The following is an 18,456-nucleotide window of genomic DNA, read 5'->3' as shown; positions in this document are numbered from 1 at the left end:
AAACAGATAGGAGTTTTGAAATCACAGGCCCAAATTGCTTTGATATGTGCTAGCAATGGATGAGAAATATGCTGGAAATGCTTTTTAATTCCCTTTCAGAGGTTCAGGGTGAGTGGTATCTAGTTAATATTAGTCCAGGCTCACACTAGCAATGATGCAGGGATAGTTAGCAGGTTAAACGAATTTCTGGCAAATGGAAAGCAAACAGCAGCAGTTTTTACATGTGAAGAAATTGCAAATCGCGGTAAAATTCGCGGATGCGTGTTCCGCGATTGCGGTAAAACTATAAGGGGTAGGAATGCGGTTCTTGGTGCGATTCAAAGCTACGATTCTAAGCTATCAGAGGAAAGTTACTGCAAGTCTCTAGCCCAAGCGGTCGCGGAGATATGAGCGATTTAATAAAGGTCGTTTTTGGGTTTGCAAATTTCAAAAGCTCAAAATGACAAGTGCAGCTTGCAACTAGAAATGACAGGTGACAGCTAGGAGGCAGTTCTACTTAGGTTAAATAGATTGAATTAGATGAATTTAAACTAAGAGATTGGTTCTACACAGTTCTGCTGGGTACTCACACTATATTCTTGAATTAAATGGGCCTCATCACGGATCTGGTCAGGTTTTTAGACTGGACTCTGGTCTGGTCTGGCCTGGCCTCTGCACTTCACAGTGATCTGGGTCAGCTCTCTCTGCTGGTCTGGGTCTCTCTGGGTACAGCACTGCTTTCTCTCTGGTCTGGTCTCTAGTTCTGGATAGATTGAAGTCTCTAGTTTGGCTTTCTGGAGTTTGATGGAGGTAAGTATGGATTTTTCCGGCAGAGCGTCCCGCTGCAGATGGATTTGGAAAACCCTATCTGTCCTGTCTGTCTGCTTTTATGTGTTTAGAATGTGGGTGTGTTCTAGCATCACTGACCCTACCTCTCTCTCAGCTTCTAATTGGTCAAACTTCCATTTATCATTTGATTGGGGAATGAACTGTGAGTCAGAGTGATGTCATTTTACAGCCTGCAGAAAGTCCACTCCTCCTGTCAACTTACACACAAATCTAGATTTGAAACAAATACATATTTGCAGAGGTACATATTGTTTTAAAATCATATGCACCCATCATGCATTACAGGAGGTATACCCTGTTCAAACTCTGCTCTTCGTGGGAGCTTGCATTCAGAACTGGCACATATTTCACTTTTTAACTGATTTTGCAATTTCTGACATTGACCCAACTTTACATACATGTGTGCAGGGAGTACGGACATTAACTGATGAAGTTTCAGATTTTTAACATGCATACATTTAGAGATATATCCACTTTTCCGCTAAAACCCCCCTGAACACGCCACCGGGTTGAAAAACCTCTTAAAATGTGGGCAGAAAAATCACAAGAATTATGGTGTCATTTATAAAATTTTCACATGTCCGCTCTATGAGTTATTCATCTTTTTAAAGTTATGTTCTGGCTCCAAAGGGGTGTGGTTTCCCAGGTCACATGGTATAGAAACCAGTCTTTCCAGTTTCTGCCAAGCCAGCTTGCTCTCACAGGCAGTGCTCCTCCCAGCTCCTGCCAAGAGGAAGCTACATTTTACGACTGCAGTAATAAAAACCTTTGCCTGAGTGAAGAGGGCTTTGTTCACTCTCCTGCAGAGCACAGATAATTCAATTATCAGATAGATGGCATATCCTTAGTGTGGGCAGCAAAAGGAAGGTTGGCCTGGGAACACAGTGGTGACTCAAGTTTCCCTCCTGATGGGGGTAGTTGCCAGGCAGAATTCAGTTCCTTAAGCCAGACTTTCAGCTACTGTCATGTTATTTGTTGCTTTTTAAATTAACTTGCAATTTTACACATGCAGCTAGAATGCTGATTCTAAGTGCAAAACTATGACATTTAAACAATTGCAACCTATGTGACACTCAAAAGTAGGTCACTCAGTCAATTTAAACATTTAGATTTTTTTTTTTAGTGTCTTTCAATCCAGTGCAACTTAGACTGCTGACTCCATAGCAGTTTTGTTATAAGCATTGTTTTGGGCTCTTCATTTCCCAGATTTTGTAGGCACACAACACTCCATTCTACCAAATGTCTGCTGGTGTTCAGTGAATATTTTGCACATATTGCAATGTTTGAAAATAGGCATTTTGACTTGCCTTCAGGGAAACAGAGTGGTTTTAAAACGCCGGCTTTTGGATAGTGGTGAGTACTGGTACTGCACCCATTTTTGGGATTTAAGAAATGAATTCCCAACAATTCTAGGTTGCATTTGGCAATCAGCATTGCCATTCCCAATGGTTTCAGACTACTGTGCGGGTAGTCCAATGGTGGTTTTAGGCAGCGTCCTTCTGTGCCCATAACATCGGCAAAAATGGGTGGCAGCCTATTCTTCCTGCATTTCCCTGTGCATTTTCTGGGAAGCTCTGGCCATCATGATGTTTACATGTCAGTACTGCACAGTTTTGAGGTAGGGCTCGGATGCATGGGTAAATACATCCCACAACAGGAACTTTTTTAGAATTTGAATAAGTTCCCATTTTGCAATCTTATAGTCCCACGAGTACCATCTCACCGTAGGGTACACTGTATTTGTATTTGCTTTTATAGGAGTAGCTCTTAGATGACGGCCGGTACTTTCAGTTAATTTCTCAAAATTCGGTGTAATTGATTTATGATTGATGCCCTCCTGTAAGCAAGATAATATTTCATTAAGAGCATATTTCACCATAGCATGAGTGAGGATTTTAGGTAACAAATTAGCCCATTTAAACGTTCTTCCCATCTTAAGCACTAAACCATCTACAGCAGATCCAGAAGAGTTAACATCCCTCAAACTAAATTTCTCCTCCCATAGAACATTGATTGAGAGGGCACTATGGTCAATTTCCAGCCGAGTAATATCCTCTAGGATCTTAATCAGAACCAGTCAAAAATGTAAAATAATCCATTGTAGATGTAAAGTGGGAGTTCCTGAATGTAACGTTTCCCAGTATGTCAGGGGCCACTCTGACCTTTGAGCGCTCTCAGACACCATTCATTCAAAAATGTGCAAAAGCTAATTCCTGTAGTTTCGACACATGTATCCTGCATGACAGCTCTTGGTACTTCTGCAATGTTATCTAATGCCCCGTCAGACAAATCAAAAGGAGGGACACTCCTCATTTTCAGATTGAAATCCCCCTGTAATCAAAATGCCCTTGAAGTGCATGTTATCGAGATAGAATTCATGCATCCAAACTAAAATCTCTTCATTATTGATTCCGTTAAGGAGGGCCCATTATAAAAAAATTAACCAGAAGAAAATTATGTTTAGAGGTAAACTTCACCCTTGCAATATGTATGTGTGATAAATCACACTCAAGAACGCTGCTAGACCCTTCAATGTAAGCAGATATCAGGTGCTTAAGCCTAGTGAATTGCTTATTCATATTTATCTTTGCTGGTTTATGGTGCAGGGTGAACCCACTCATGTTCATCAGAATAGTAGAGTAAAGCTCTTGCAAAAATATATATCATGAGTGTTTAAGAGTGCCAATATGTCATCCTGTTCCACCTTATCCTGTAAACCTGTAGTATTCCATGATACAATCAAAGTAGTGCCTCAGTTCTTCTCTGAGAGTCAGCTCCCTTTGAGGGGGTCCAAGGAAGTGGGTACAAGGAAGAATAAAATAACGTTTTATAAGGTCAATAATTGTCATCCGGAGAAGTGAGGACACCATGTTTGGATTCTAAAGCCAATTCCCGTACAAAGGAATTGTTTAAGAGAGATGCCACTGGTTTCTTGTTTTCAGGAGTTTCATTGTTCACCCTCAGTGGTTGTAACTGTTGATCAGTTTGCCTCCCCTGCTGCAAATCTCACCCACCCCGTAGTTCACCCCTGCTTTCTGAGCCCCCACAATTTTATTACAGGCTGGGTGTGTTCAATGGGCGTAGCATCTCTCAAAAGACAACAATATCATATAACCTGGATGTTAAGACGATACCAGCCCTGAACATTGTTTATTGAAGTTGCCAATCCATGCTACCCGTTTGGCATTCAATATAACCATCAGTGAAATGGAACAAAGGCTAATGTTCTTTGATAGGAAGTGTTCAGATATCCTGATTCAAGTCGGTAAAAGATGGGCACTGCTGTGGTACATAGCTTACAAGCTTAATCTCTTTATCTCTCACTCTATTCCACATTCATCGGAAACACAAAGGTGAAACCCTTGTCACCAGGGTGTCTAATACAGGTTGAGATTCCAGGGTTGCCCTTGGAACAACCACATGCTCACGATTTGCTCTATGTGAGCTGAAACCATTATATCATATTCAACACGTTTGTGTCGATTCCATGTATCTCCGATAATTTGAAAAAAAAAACAATTTGATTAACACGGTTCCTTTTCAATCCGCATTTGAGGCAGTGTTTACATAAAGGTTCCATTAAGCCAGTGCATTTCTGAAATTGTCCGTCCTCAGGGCTGAACCCTTGATGTATTTCAAGTATAAACAAACACAAGCATAAACATAAAAATGTAAACAAAAATAAAAAGACAAACCAAAAAATTCACGAGTTAGTACCATTTTAAAATGTCAGATTATAAATCAACATCTCACTTAATATCGCTGTCATCATACCTGTAGTGAACACGGCATGTGTGAAACTAGAAATGTAAAGTAAGAAAAGGGGCAAAAAGAAACAAAAATCTGATTAAACTCTGTGATCAGCAAGCTCATGGCGGTGGAACGTACTGTCTGAATTGCCTTAGGCACCCCTCTATTTCTATCCCTGGATTAATGCCAGGATGAAAACAACGTTCTCCAGTAAAAACAATTATGCTGGAAAAGAAGCCTAGCTTAGAATCAGTTTCTCTCAACATGTGTGCTAGTATAGTCAATCCCTTTCATGTCCAGCCATACCTTATTACAAAAATGTTGTCTATAAATCGTACCCAAAAATTCAAATAGTTTTGCCATACCGCATGATCTTACATGTGGTCCGTTTCAAACTTATGCATAAAACAGTTTGCATAGTTTGGTGCCAGCGTGGCCCTCATTGAGGTTCTTGGCACCTGAAGTATTTTCTGAGATTAATTGAAGCACACTCAGTATAAACCTATTTGATTCTTTGATGTGTTCCTTGTTAAGCAGGAACCACTCAATTGCTTTCATGCCAAGACTGTGCAGGATGGATGAATACAAGATTCTTAAATCTATCGTAAACATGATGTTTCCTGGAGAGTATGTAATCTGTCTAAACAGCTGTAGAAATTGAGTGGTATCGCACATCTAAGTACTCATTTCTGGGTCATGTGCTGGAAGAAGAAAAATATGTACTTTCCTAGTGGTTGTAGTACACCATCTGTGAGAGACAGTGAGGCTCCCTAGCGGGTTGGTGGGATGCTTGTTAATTTTGGTAATGTATAAACATGGGGAACTCTGGGATGGGCTGTCTGTAGAAAATTCTTAGAGTTGTGGTTGATGCATTCCGGTTCTTCAGCTTTATTCAGGATCTCTATTAAATTGACCATCATGACTGGTGTAGGTTATGTTTCTAACAAGGCATAGAAGTATTGTTGCTCAGCTCTCTCATGCATTGATTCTTATACTCGGCGGTGTTCATTATTAGTAATGCTCCCCTTTTGTCTGCTGGTCGATTCATGAAGTTTCTATCGATGTATATATCTTTAATAAGATCTAACTCATGTGGTTTGAAATTACTGTTACCCTCTCACCAGTCCATCATCCTTTTTTGCAGTGCTTCCTCCGTTGTTACAAAGTTTTTCAGTTTCTGCTTTCATTAAGGACTGGTAGTTAGAATTCATCCACGCGATTCTTAAAATAATTTCTCTAGGCAAAATATCCTTAAGAATTATTTTGTAAGACAACCACATCTGGATTGGTCCAAAGAGCCACCCGCATGCAAATTTGTCTTAATCTGTGATCATTACTAAGAATTCTGGGCCATATAACACATTCACTCACAGTTTTGAAATGGACTGGTATGCCAGTGTTGTCTGTTTTTATGATACTTCCACATACTTGGGACATGGACTGTGTTTGTGTACATGTGCCCTTAAAGGCCGGTTATGTTTAAATCTAATGGTCAGATAGGGGAAAAATCCACCTGTTCAAGCTCAATGTTGTTTTGATAAAAAGAAAAGTTGGACCCTGGATCGCCCCCAATCATCATGATATTCTTTTTGAGGCATTAACTTTCAGTTTATCTCTCATTCAAAGTCTGCAGTGCCCTAGGCAATACGGCAATAAAAGCAGTGTTGTCCACATAACCAAATATCAGCATGTAAACACAACTGATCAGTGGTACAGTGGCGAGTGTAGGCTTCAACTATGACTCATTAGTATAAAGGTTAAAAAACATTGGTGCCATAACACACAATTGTTTCACACCCCTTCCTATACTAAAGTAGTTTTGCATACACCCACAGATCCATGCCGCGTTGCAAACTGGGTGTCATGATGCATAGACTTCAATGGAAATAGACTTTCCTCTAAGGAAAAACACTGCCCAATATAACCTCTTACACTCCCACGTTGACCTCATGCAGTCCATTCCAATTTACCCCAGTCACCAACAAAGAATTGCTTGATACTATCACGAAACACAAAGCTTATAATTGGAAAGAAGACCAATTCCCCTCACATCTAGTCAAACTATGCACCCACACCCTATCACCCATCATCACGGAATTTGTTAACAATCCTTTAGCTCAAATGCACTACCCACTAGCATTAAAAAAGCCTGGGTAACTCCCCTCCTTCAAAAACCAACCCTGGACCTCACAATCCCCACCAACTACAGACCCATAACCACCGTCCCATTTCTACTGAAAATCATCGATAAAATTGCTTATTCACAAATTCAAAACCACTTAGAACATCACCAACTACTAGGGGATCGGCAGTCTGGATTTCGCCCTAACCATAGCACAGAAACAGCCCTACTTGACTTAAAGATCCAAATGGATGCTTCAAGAGAGTTAGGCAAACTCTGCCTACTTATGCTCCTTGACCTCTCTGCAGCTTTTGATCTGGTTGACCATGACAAACTCTGTGACTCCCTAAACAACAACTTCAACCTTTCCAATAATGCCACAGAGTGGATAAAATCTTTCCTTGCAGATAGGACTTCAAGATTTCCCATTGGTAAATAATCAGCAGACCCCATACCAGTCCCGTTAGGCATCCCTCAAGGCTCTTGTCTCTCCCCGACCTTATACAACGCCTACACCAAGCTGCTATTTGCACCATTGGACGCTATGGGTGTCATCTACACCAACTTCGCTGATGACACCCAGATCCTTATCCCACTAACAGGTAACCATGAGCAAGACTCCCTGATTATTAATGAAATATATGCAATTATCCAAAACTGGATGGCCAACAACAACCTCTGTCTCAACGATGACAAAACAGAGCTACTCATACTAGGATCATCGTCCAAACTCACCTCCCTTAAGCCGAAATACTCATCATTCACCATTGATGGTGCCACAATCCCAGTTCTTAAACAAGTAAAGACCCTATGGGTTTACCTTGATGCAACACTCACTATGACTAAGCAAGTAAACACCCTTGCCTCCTCTACCTCCTACACAGCCAAACTTGTAGGCGCCTTGAAACACTTGTGTATAGGCGTGTTACAAATGCCATATCATATCATATCTCTCTCAGTCCCAAATTCCTGAAACCAGAAAATTGCATTACACTTGCAAGAGCACTTATACTATCAAAGCTTGACTATTGTAACATCCTCTTCCTAGGTACGTCCAACTCCAACATATCCAAACACCAACTCTTGCAGAAGAAAGCCCTCCGAGCTGCATTAGGTATAAAATAATCCGGTCATATAGCTAATATCAGGAGACAAAACCACTGGCTTCCCATCAAAGCTAGAATTCTCTTCAACACCTTTTGTATCTCTCACAAATGCATCACCAACAAAGCTCCTAAATACCTTCTCAACACAGTCTCTAAGAAACACCATACCAGACTGCTAAGATCTAACAACAGCGAAAACCTCGAAATCCCTCGCTACAAAAGAGAAAAAGCAGGAGGCAGCAGCTTTAAAGTACTCGCTCCTAGGCATTGGAATACCATACCTATCAACATCAAGAGGGAACAATCCTGCCCACTATTCAAAAAACTACTTAAAACATGGTTATTCAACCAGTTTTAAGTTGAGCCCAAACACCACGCTCCCCAATCTCATCCCATACCCACACTGTAGATAAATGTTCAATGTTCACAAATTGTAGATATGTAGTACTGCAATGTGTAACTTGTATTGTTTGCTCTAATGTTGTCTAATCACCATACTGCATTGCTTCTGAACGTAACTACGCTGTGATACCTCACGGTCTGGGTGTACAACAAATTTAATAAAATAAATAAATAAATACATGAAAATAGAGGATGTTGGAGTATCAGAAATCCTTTCAGCACCATCCTGATCCTTGCCCTATTCACCAAGTCAAAGGCAGAAACAAGTTCCATGAATGCCAGAGAGATTGGAGCATTATATTAAAAACACATATTTGACCACCAATAAATACAAATTTGGAGTTTGCTCTCTTGTGACTATTCCAGGGTGGAAGCCTCCTTGTGATTCCTCCCATAACCCCTGGGATTATACCAATTCATTTAATCTATCACGCAGCAATTTTCCTAAAAATCTTACTGACTGTGTCCAATAATGAAATTGGGACAATATGATTCAAGTGCTGAATGATCCCATTCATGTATTGCTACAATAAGAGCCTTTCTTCACCTCCCAGGGATCCTTCCCATAGCCCAAATAGCATTAAAGCTATTCACTAAGAAATGAGCCAAAGATCTGTATTGGTCTTAAAAATACCTACGGGGATGGTGTCAGGGTTTTGACTTTTTGGGCCACCTGTGTGGTAACGGAGTCAGTTACTTCCTTCAAAGTAAATTCACCATTTAAACAATGATCAGTTAGCAGCAAATAATGAATATATTTAGAGTCAAACTCAAATTCTTTTGATATCATAAAATAAACTTCTGAATAAGGTTCTGTCCAAACTCTCGGACCAATATTGAAACCCACTGTTTAACACAGCAGTTATCCAGGGACCAAAACACTAATGATCGAACATTTGTGAGAATGATTTGTTTGCACTGCATTTTCTATCCCCTCCACCTTTTCTAGGATCTATAAAATCATTTGCAGATGCACATTTTGTCTTGAAAGTAAGTCTACACGCTTTCACTTCATTTGGATTGTACAGGAACTTTTTTAGAATTTGAATAAGTTCCCATTTTGCAATCTTATTGTCCCACGAGTACCATCTCACCGTAGGGTACACTGTATTTGTATTTGCTTTTATAGGAGTAGCTCTTAGATGACGGCCGGTACTTTCAGTTAATTTCTCAAAATTCGGTATAATTGATTTATGATTGATGCCCTCCTGTAAGCAAGATAATATTTCATTAAGAGCATATTTCACTATAGCATGAGTGAGGATTTTAGGTAACAAATTAGCCCATTTAAACGTTCTTCCCATCTTAAGCACTAAACCATCTACAGCAGATCAAGAAGAGTTAACATCCCTCAAACTAAATTTCTCCTCCCATAGAACATTGATTGAGAGTGCACTATGGTCAATTTCCAGCCGAGTAATATCCTCTAGGATCTTAATCAGAACCAGTCAAAAATGTAAAATAATCCATTGTAGATGTAAAGTGGGAGTTCCTGAATGTAACGTTTCCCAGTATGTTAGGGGCCACTCTGACCTTTGAGCGCTCTCAGACACCATTCATTCAAAAATGTGCAAAAGCTAATCCCTGTAGTGTTGACACATGTATCCTGCATGACAGCTCTTGGTACTTCTGCAATGTTATCTAATGCCCTGTCAGACAAATCAAAAGGAGGGACACTCCTCATTTTCAGATTGAAATCCCCCTGTAATCAAAATGCCCTTGAAGTGCATGTTATCTAGATAGAAGTCATGCATCCAAACTAAAATCTCTTCATTATTGATTCCTTTAAGGAGGGCCCATTATAAAAAAATTAACCAGAAGAAAATTATGTTTAGAGGTAAACTTCACCCTTGAAATATGTATGTGTGTTAAATCACACTCAAGAACTCTGCTAGACCCTTCAATGTAAGCAGATATCAGGTGCTTAAGCCTAGTGAATTGCTTATTCATATTTATCTTTGCTGGTTTATGGTACAGGGTGAACCCACTCATGTTCATCAGAATAGTAGAGTAAAGCTCTTGCAAAAATATATATCATGAGTGTTTAAGAGTGCCAATATGTCATCGTGTTCCACCTTATCCTGTAAACCTGTAGTATTCCATGATACAATCAAAGTAGTGCCTCAGTTCTTCTCTGAGAGTCAGCTCCCTTTGAGGGGGTCCAAGGAAGTGGGTACAAGGAAGAATAAAATAACGTTTTATAAGGTCAATAATTGTCATCCGGAGAAGTGAGGACATCATGTTTGGATTCTAAAGCCAATTCCCGTACAAAGGAATTGTTTAAGAGAGATGCCACTGGTTTCTTGTTTTCAGGAGTTTCATTGTTCATCCTCAGTGGTTGTAACTGTTGATCAGTTTGCCTCCCCTGCTGCAAATCTCACCCACCCCGTAGTTCACCCCTGCTTTCTGAGCCCCCACAATTTTATTACAGGCTGGGTGTGTTCAATGGGCGTAGCATCTTTCAAAAGACAACAATATCATATAACCTGGATGTTAAGACGATACCAGCCCTGAACATTGTTTATTGAAGTTGCCAATCCATGCTACCCGTTTGGCATTCAATATAACCATCAGTGAAATGGAACAAAGGCTAATGTTCTTTGATAGGAAGTGTTCAGATATCCTGATTCAAGTCGGTAAAAGATGGGCACTGCTGTGGTACATAGCTTACAAGCTTAATCTCTTTATCTCTCACTCTATTCCACATTCATCGGAAACACAAAGGTGAAACCCTTGTCACCAGGGTGTCTAATACAGGTTGAGATTCCAGGGTTGCCCTTGGAACAACCACATGCTCACGATTTGATCTATGTGAGCTGAAACCATTATATCATATTCAACACGTTTGTGTCAATTCCATGTATCTCCGATAATTTGAAAAAAAACGATTTGATTAACACGGTTCCTTTTCAATCCTCATTTGAGGCAGTGTTTACATAAAGGTTCCATTAAGCCAGTGCATTTCTGAAATTGTCCGTCCTCAGGGCTGAACCCTTGATGTATTTCAAGTATAAACAAACACAAGCATAAACATAAAAATGTAAACAAAAATAAAAAGACAAACCAAAAAATTCACGAGTTAGTACCATTTTAAAATGTCAGATTATAAATCAACATCTCACTTAATATCGCTGTCATCATACCTGTAGTGAACACGGCACGTATGAAACTAGAAATGTAAAGTAAGCAAAGGGGCAAAAAGAAACAAAAATCTGATTAAACTCTGTGATCAGCAAGCTCATGGCGGTGGAACGTACTGTCTGAATTGCCTTAGGCACCCCTCTATTTCTATCCCTGGTATAATGCCAGGATGAAAACAACGTTCTCCAGTAAAAACAATTATGCTGGAAAAGAAGCCTAGCTTAGAATCGGTTTCTCTCAACATGTGTGCTAGTATAGTCAATCCCTTTCATGTCCAGCCATACCTTATTACAAAAATGTTGTCTATAAATCGTACCCAAAAATTCAAATAGTTTTGCCATACTGCATGATCTTACACGTGGTCCCTTTCAAACTTATGCATAAAACAGTTTGCATAGTTTGGTGCCAGCGTGGCCCTCATCGAGGTTCTTAGCACCTGAAGGTAGAACTGGCCATTATGTTGAAAGTATGAATGTATTTTCTGAGATTAATTGAAGCACACTCAGTATAAACCTATTTGATTCTTTGATGTGTTCCTTGTTAAGCAGGAACCACTCAATTGCTTTCATGCCAAGACTGTGCAGGATGGATGAATACAAGATTCTTAAATCTATCGTAAACATGATGTTGTCTGGAGAGTATGTAATCTGTCTAAACAGCTGTAGAAAGTGAGTGGTATCGCAAATCTAAGTACTCATTTCTGGGTCATGTGCTGTAAGAAGAAAAATATGTACTTTCCTAGTGGTTGTAGTCCACCATCTGTAAGAGACAGTGAGGCTCCCTGGCGGGTTGGTGGGATGCTTGTTAATTTTGGTAATGTATAAACATGGGGAACTCTGGGATGGGCTGTCTGTAGAAAATTCTTAGAGTTGTGGTTGATGCATTCCGGTTCTTCAGCTTTATTCAGGATCTCTATTAAATTGACCATCATGACTGGTGTAGGTTATGTTTCTAACAAGGCATAGAAGTATTGTCGCTCAGCTCTCTCATGCATTGATTCTTATACTCGGTGGTGTTCATTATTAGTAATGCTCCCCTTTTGTCTGCTGGTCGATTCATGAAGTTTCTATCGATGTATATATCTTTAATAAGATCTAACTCATGTGGTTTGAAATTACTGTATTTTGGGTGTTTGTATGAAATTGTACTTAGATCTTTCAAGTCCTGCTTATGAAAAATGTCTATAGATGGAACACAAATAGGGGCCATGCAAGAGCTTTTGCCTCTTAATTCTAGATTTCCTGATTAGCCACTGGGTATCCTCCCTTCTAATAGAGGGTAAACACAGAACCTTTAGAAAGGTCAGCACAAATGGATATACTTCAGGTGGTAATGTCAGTGGGTCTGTCAAACCTGGGATGGGGTAGCAGTCCATTCCTCCCCTCAGAAGGAGTTCTCACAATTGGTAGTCTTAGTCATGCTTCTCTGGTAGCGTTTGCATAGCAGCAGCAGTCCTGTGTTTGCTACCCACCAAAGGCAGCCTCCACATTGAGAGGGATGGGGGCCACACCTCTGACACCTCTGATGATCCTTGGTCTATGGAGTAGGCACTGCAGACAGGTCTTCTAGCAGAATCCCCAAGGCATGAGTTGTGTCTCTTCTACAGCAAGTCATGCCTCTTTGTCAGAATAGTAACACTTCCTTCAGGGGCACTAATGGATCCATTAGCTTTGGCCAAAGCCTCCATTAAAATGTCAATGAGTACCCTCATTAACCAGTCCTTACTACATCATAAGTGGTCTATGTCAACTTGACCTTTAGTATGTACTGGTAATGGAAGGTTCTGAAAGTGGTGCCTCCACTGGGCATTCTCTTTAAAAAGCATTAGGTCATAGTTACAGACACATTCCCCATAACCCCATCCTTCTGTAAGTCAACCCCATATATTGATGAACCCCGTTATTGGTCAATATGTAACTTTCAAATAGTCTTTCTTGACTCTTCTTATAAGGTTGTGCAACTCACTTATGAGACTGCGAGCAGTACTTTCCTCTTTGGAAATGGCTTTCCTTGATTCTTGTCAAATCTTTAGTTAAATCTTAAGGAGTTTTGCATAATAAGCTGGCAAAGTATAGTTTCCTGGATAATTCAGACTTATAGACGTATAGTTCAGCCCTTCCTGGAATGTTTTGTATTGTACTTTACTTATCATGGAGGTTTCTCAGGCTTTCAGTTAAATTTCTTTCTCTCTTGTCTTCCACTGTTGAACTCTTATCCCGGGATTAGCTTTCCCCCCTTCCCTGGGTATTAGCGTACTTGTTTTAGTTATCTCTCTCTCAGGGATGTCTATTATTCTCTTCCTTTGCTTAAGGCTATTCAAGTTTCTTAACTTTACTTCCAAGCCTTTCTCATGTCTACTAAGACAGGTTTCTTCCAGTATTTCAATTATCTTGCTTTTTTGTCTTGTGTAGGTTTATTATCCTCTTTCTTTCATCAAAGCAGTTCAAATGTCTTAACTTTGTTTCACAGCTTTTCTCCCTTTCACTGGGACGAGTTTGTAGGACCATATAATGAGTCTCTTTTGGTTCCCCGTTCCGATCTGGGTTCCCTGTTACCTTCAGTAATGGCAGGGAACATAGCCAGGATTCTTCTGGGCCTGGGACTAGCTTTGGTTCTCTGTCTTGCGCTCTGCTTGCTTTTGCTGGCGTCATTGCCAGATGTCTATCACTCCTTCTCCTGGTTTCTCAGTCCATTGACAGGCGTGCCGTTATCTGTGGTCTATCCCAGGTGGTGTCGGCATGGTTGTATGGGCAGCCTGCCCACCACAGCGATTTTGTGGTCACGCCACCACCGGATCTCTGAGTCCAGTCACCTCTGGTTTCTGCTTCTTCCGCACACTACTTTCATTGTTTGCTTTGCTGGTTCCAGGTACGTTTGGATTTCGCGACATCCATGTTCTTCTGTGGCTCCGTCTTCTGCTGGTGTTACACACCCCTGCATCAGTATATTCCTTTTCATTTGGCGAGTACTCCTTGTTTATCCTACTCGTCACAGTGGATTGGAGATTTTTATTTAAAGGGACAACTTCTTTTTCTTCTCAATGCCAACTCATGTTGAACTTTCTCTTCAGTTAATTCTTTGTACTTGGAAGTATTTGACATGTTAGATGGTCCCATGTATGCCATCAATTGAATTGACTTAGAGAGTTCCTCACAGGAACGGGAGTCCTTTTCCACTAAGATGGAGTCTCTCCCAGTGAAGTCCCACTTACCTCAACCCCTGTGGAGGGTTTCACGGAACAGGCTCCCCTAGGGGAAAAGGGACAAATTCCTTCAATTCGTCACAGGGTACATAGGGAGAACCTGCAGGATGTTGTCTTGGCTATGACATCAGAATCGGGCGTCCAATTATTGGGTATATGAACCTGATTGGTTTCTAGCAATCCCACAAGGAGACCTTTATGCGGGAGCACTCCAATTCCAACTCACTCAGAGTAGGAGGGGAGGGAATAGCTGAATTATTATTATTATTATTATTATAGAATTTGTAAAGCGCAAACTAAGGCCCATGGGCATCTAGGTGCTAAGCGAGAGGGAGGGTAGGCTCAAATACTCTAACAGAGAGGAAAAAGAGTTTAAGTAGATGCATCTTCATGGACCTCCTGAAAGGAAGGTAGTCGGACAAAGTTCTCAGGCCCAGCGGCAGGGAATTCCACAGGGTGGGTGTCAGAACAGAAAAGGAGCAAACGGATAGCCACTTCCGCCCTAATTTGGGAATCCTAAGAGGCTAATGAGAGTCTGAAAGAGTATCTCTCAAGCCTCTGTTTCAGAAAGTGGGGGACTACATTGTGCACGGCTCGGTGGACAATACACATAACTTTGAACTCAATACGAGCTGCCACTGATAACCAGTGCATACGGTGTAGCAAGGCATGAGAGGGGGACAACCGGAATACCCAACATGCCAAATGAGCTGTAGCGTTCTGGAGGACCTGCAGTCGCTGGATCTGGTAATTAGGTTGTCCAGGTAGATACCTTTACAGTAATCCAGTGAACCAATTATGGTGGATGTCACCAGGATTGTCCGGCTTTCAAGGGGGAGTAGAGGGAGAATTTTTCTTAAAGCCTTTAACTTTCCAAACCTATCGCTGCATATGGCAGAAATCTGAGCCTCTCATGACCCGTTAGGTGAAAGTTTAACTCTGAGGCTTTTCACTGAGGAGCACAGGGATGGACTCGGACCAGGTGACTCTGGCCAATATTGCGAGTTCCAGAGGTGGGCCTTCACCTGATGGCCAAACACAAGGACCTCAGTTTTACTTCCCTTTAATTGCAGCCAGTTGGCCGCCATCCAGCTTTCCACTTTCTCCAGGCAGTCTTGCAGCTTCTCGGGAGGCACAGCTTGAGAGGAGTCCAAACGGAATACTAGCTGTGTGTCGTCCGCATAGGAGTAAAAAAATCACTCCACATTCTGTTATAGCTAGTAGCCGAACATATACATTAAAAAGAAGTGGGGAGAGAGCTGATCCTTGCGGGGCTCCACAGAGTTACCAAGGCGGAATGGCAAGACTGAAAGGACACCATTTGAGAACAGCCTGTCAGAAAGGACCGCAACCATGCCAAAGTGGAACCGGAAATACCTGCTTACTCCAGCCTAGTCAGTAAAATCTCACGGTCCACAGTATCCACAGCCGCAGAGAGATCAAGGAGGATAAGAACTCCAGTGTTTCTGTGGTCCTGAAGCAACACAAGGTCATCCAGTAAGAAATCATCTTGGGATGAATACCTGACGGAATACCTCCTCCAAAAACAGGGAGACATGGGGGGTAACCACTGCCTCCAGCAACTTCATTATTGCCGGGAGTAGGGAGATGGGTCTGTAATTTACCAGAAAACTATGGTCCAGGTTAGTTTTCTTCAGAAGGGGCAGGACCAGTGCATTTTGTAAGAGCAGGGGGCACCGTACCCATTAAGAAAGAATGTTGGAATGCCTCTGTCAGAATACCAATAGCTCTGTGGGGCAGGTCTTTCAAAATAGGCAGGGAACTGCATCTAATGGGGAGGCCAACCTAAGGACCAGTAAGACCTTCCTGACCACATCTTTTCTTATGGGCTGAAGTTCACATTTCCTCAACGGATATGTAGAGGGGGAGCTATTTCTAGCCTGATTCTACACAGCCAACTCACCAGTTTGACTTTCTTTAATGCCCCTACAGATGTCAACAATTTTTACCTGGAAAAAGGTGCTAATTGCATCGCATCTCAACTGAGCATCCGGTTGTTTAGCAGAATTCCCAGCAGGATGCAATGATAGCTCCTTAGCTACCAGGAACAATTCTCTGGAGGTGCAGGATGCCTACGTAATCCTAGTTGCATAATATTTAGCTTTTTCAGTGCGTATCATTTGATGATAGATGATCACAGATTGCTTATAAAGGTTACATGCATCTACATCATATGACCGTTGCCATTTCCTCTCCAAGCATCAACACACTTGTCTCTGAGCTGTCAGATCTGGAGTGTACCACATCTCAGAAGGTTTAGTTCTGCTGAAATGGGGCAGACTCGGGGCTACATTATCAGCCACATTTTCTAGGGCATTTAACAGGGATGACAGATGATCGTCACCATTCCCCCTAGAGATCTGATGCTCCTCATAAGGGGTCTCTATTATATCTATCTGATCGACTTTGAAAACTAGAAACAATATGGCTAGCTTGCCTCTTTGAATATCCCCCTCCCCTTACTGACACACCTGGCCTCATTAGGAGTTTGGAGGTAGCCATGCCCTTTTAGCGGCATGGCTACCCCCAAGCCCGGGTACCGGGTTTGGGTTCCAGTAATAGGGAATTACCGGGCCATGCCGACTTTAGCGGGCCCAGTAAGTCCCATTCTAGGGACCTGGACCCAGTACATCCCCATCCCGATTTGAGCCCCCATTCGGCTCAATGTGAATGGGGAGGATGCTAACAATGGGCCCGTTAATGAGGGGCCCGTTGTTAGCATCCTGGTCTGCTAGCGGGTCCCGCTCTGCACGTCTGGTTTTGGCCAGGTGTCCCGAGCGGGACCCGCAGCAGACCTCGTAATGTGGCCCACTTACCGGCACCGTTCATTCTGTGGCTGCCTACTTTATAATGAGGCCACTGCCTGCTATGGGTGTGATGATTGGCAAATTCACAATTACATTTTCGCCTATTACAGTATTTAAGGTCATCCTGGTGCTTGATGATTGATAAACCTCTGAACCCCTTATTGTAGGACATGAAATGGGATGAAGGAATTTCATTGAACGGCCTGTATCTTTTTCCTCCTCTTGCCCACAAGCACAGATGGTAGCCACACAGTGGCCTTCAGCTTTGGCATAGTCTTCAATATAGATCACCACTCACCACTCTGCCACTCTACCTCTAAAAGGAAGTTTACTGGAGGACAGATAAAAGTATCAGGTAACCCCAATCCAGAGCTCAAAGTGTACCAAAGACAAAACTCGGGACAGTGGCTCAGGCAATGTAACAAAGTTAAAAGTGTTGATGTTGAAATGCAAAACCCCCATAACCCAGTGACACACCGGGTGCTCAAGGCAGAAACTAATATTAAAACTCGTATTAAAAATCAAATATATCTGCAACACAAGTATGGATGTACCAATTACATGTATTACATAGAGTAGGGTGAAGAGAGGGACATCTAGGCACATTTCAGAGAGAGGATGAGTTCTAATGGTGTAACACGGCAGCCTTGATTACTACTACCTTACAGGCTCCAACCACTTATCTGCACTTTTCGAGCCAGCTAACCAAAGGAACACGAACATGATGTTACACTGCCAGACCAAGTATGGCTCGATTAAAGGACCCTAGAGTATCGTGCACCGTCAAGCTGCACTAGGCATTCAACCAGCCACTTCTGACAGCCTCAGTACCACTATCTATTCATTTGCCTTTGCCTTTATAAAACGCTTATTGTCAAGCACTGCATTGTGGGCTAATAAAATAATTGGGATACACTCTATCTCTTAATTCCCCATCTGTCCTTTTTTGCCATTCCTCTTTCCTGTATGTTACCATCCTCTCCTTGGGGCTACAATAGTCTTTATTGGGATTATAACCTGAATAAGGTTGTGGACAGGGGAGGGGGGATGGAAAATGTTGTAAACCGAACTTGTTTT

Source organism: Ambystoma mexicanum, chromosome 12 (genome assembly GCF_040938575.1).
Source record: "Ambystoma mexicanum isolate Mex_15411 chromosome 12, UKY_AmexF1_1, whole genome shotgun sequence".
In the NCBI taxonomy this organism is placed as follows: Eukaryota; Metazoa; Chordata; class Amphibia; order Caudata; family Ambystomatidae; genus Ambystoma; species Ambystoma mexicanum.
This window is presented reverse-complemented; position numbering follows the sequence as displayed.